Source organism: Petromyzon marinus, unplaced genomic scaffold, assembly GCF_048934315.1.
Source record: "Petromyzon marinus isolate PM22_M1 ecotype Great Lakes invasive population unplaced genomic scaffold, UKy_Petmar_22M1.pri1.0 PM_G_Scaffold_6, whole genome shotgun sequence".
Classification (NCBI taxonomy): domain Eukaryota; kingdom Metazoa; phylum Chordata; class Hyperoartia; order Petromyzontiformes; family Petromyzontidae; genus Petromyzon; species Petromyzon marinus.
This window is the reverse complement of record NW_027423013.1, coordinates 4,587,501-4,590,000: the sequence shown is the minus strand read 5'-3', so window position 1 is coordinate 4,590,000 and position 2,500 is coordinate 4,587,501. Positions and strand designations below refer to the sequence as shown.

The window sequence follows — 2,500 nt, the reverse complement described above, 5'->3', positions numbered from 1 at the left end:
TCAACTTGTGATGGACTGTTATATGCCAGAGCCCGAGACGGAGGCCTTGCCATCTTGAAACTGGAAAAAACAATCCCTTCGGTTCAAGTTAGAAGGCTGCAACGTATAGCAAACTCGTCCGATGCTATCACCCGTAATATTGTGTCCTCGCAGGGTATGGAGGAAGAATACCGTAATTTGTGGGTACGAGCAGGGGGTGACAGTGATGCAATCCCAACATTCGTTCTCAGGGACTCGGTGTCAAAAGAACCTGTATATCCGAGACCCTGCGATTGGAGGGAGCATGAATTTCAGAGATGGTGCGAAAAGCCGGTTCAAGGAAGGGGCATTGTAAACTTTGCGCATGATAGAATCAGTAATGCTTGGTTGAGGCCATGGTGCGGCTTTAAACAATGCTTCTTTATCGCAGCACTACAACTAAGGGCAAATATTTACCCAACAAGAGAAAGCTTGAACAGAGGCAGAGATGGGGCCTTACGTTCCTGCAGGAAATGCTCTGCCAGACTCGAGTCCCTTTCGCACATTCTCGGTCAATGTCCTGCAGTACAGAAAGCAAGAATTGCGCGACATAACAAGATCAGTAACATTCTGGCAGACGAAGCGGCTAGATTGGGCTGGTCTGTATACAAAGAGCCACGGTTCATATCCGAGACGGGAGAGATGAGAAAGCCTGACCTCGTGTTTGCAAAAGATGAGGAGGCGGTTGTGATCGATGTCACCGTCCGTTTTGAGCTTTCAAAGAATACCTTGTCAGATGCTGCCTCGCACAAAGTTTCGTACTATACCCCTCTTGGTGATCAAGTCAAAGTGCTGACGAAGGCTAGCAAGGTCACATTCTTTGGATTCCCGGTTGGGGCAAGAGGAAAGTGGCCCCTTGAGAATAACGAGGTACTTACCTCCCTGGGCCTGACCAAACCCAGAACGACATCACTGGCCAAGATGATTTCCCGCAGAACGCTGCTTTTCTCTCTTGATATTCTGAGAATGTTCTGTGGAAATTATGCGGTCTATGAACAGTCATAGACAACCTCCGAAACAAATAATAGTTTTGTTTTAAGATGTCATTTGTTTTAGATTGATTTTGTTATTTTCGAAGGTGAAGTCGGTTTTTATTTCATTTTACTATTTTCCACAATTTAGATTGTTATTTTCCAAGACGGAGTCTTGGTTCTTTTTTTTATTGTTAGTTTTTTTTTTTTTTTTTTTTTTTTAACACGTCGTATTTGTTACTTTAGAGCTTAGAGGGGACTTTATTTTCGCCTTACTATTTTCTGCCTACAAAGAAGATTAAAAATAAGCTTTTTTCAAGATGGTTTTGTTATTTTCCAAGGTGAAGTCTTGGTATTCTTATTTTACTATTTTCCATAAAGAAGACCATTCTTTTAGATTTTGTTATTTTCCAAGACGAAGACTTGGTATTTTTATTATATTGCTATTTTTTACACGAAGCTTATTCAAGAGCACTTATATAGATTAGACTTTGTTATTTTAATTATTTATTTTTGCACTACATCAGTTCGAGAGAAGACTACAAACCAGCTTTATTTAAGATGTTTTAGATTAGATTTTGTTATTTTCCAAGGTGAAGTCTTGGTTTTTTATTTTACTATTTTCCACAAAGAAGACTTTTCTTTTAGATTTTGTTATTTTCCAAGACGAAGACTTGGTATTTTTTTATTGCTATTTTTTTACACGAAGCCTATTCAAGAGCACTTATATAGATTAGACTTTGTTATTTTAATTCTTTATTTTTGGACTACATCAGTTCGAGAGTCCTGTAACTTACTATTTTCTGCCTACAAAGAAGATTACAAATAAGCTTTATTTAAGATGTTTTAGATTAGATTTTGTTATTTTCCAAGGTGAAGTCTTGGTTTTTTTTATTTTACTATTTTCCACAAAGAAGACTTTTCTTTTCTTTTAGATTTTGTTATTTTCCAAGACGAAGACTTGTTTTTTTTTATATTGCTATTTTTTTTTACACTGCTTTATTCAAGAGCGCTTATATAGATTAGACTTTGTTATTTTAATTCTTTATTTTTGGAATACATCAGTTTGAGAGTCCTGTAACGTACTATTTTCTGCCTACAAAGAAGACTACAGACAAGCTTTATTTAAGATGTTTTAGATTAGATTTTGTTATTTTCCAAGGTGAAGACTTGGTTTTTTTATTTTACTATTTTCCACAAAGAAGATTTTTCTTTTAGATTTTGTTATTTTCCAAGACGAAGACTTGGTATTTTTTTTATTGCTAGTTTTTTTTATATGTTACTTCAGAGCATAGAGAGGACTTTATTTTTACCTTACTATTTTCTGCCTTCAAAGAAGATTAAAAATAAGCTTTAGTCAACATTACTTATATAGATTAGACTTTGTTATTTTAATTCTTTATTTTTTGGAGTACATCAATTCGAGAATCCGGTAACTTACCGACTCTACTCCTTGTTGCCATTGATGCACGGCAGCAGGGATTCGATAATACACGGCATCCCAGTCAGGG

The 2,500-nt window shown here is 36.3% G+C and overlaps 1 pseudogene; it reads left to right on the top strand.

The window, feature by feature from the left end:
• Positions 1 to 2,500, top strand: part of LOC142919087 (28S ribosomal RNA) — a 9,709-nt pseudogene that overhangs the window by 5,071 nt on the left and 2,138 nt on the right.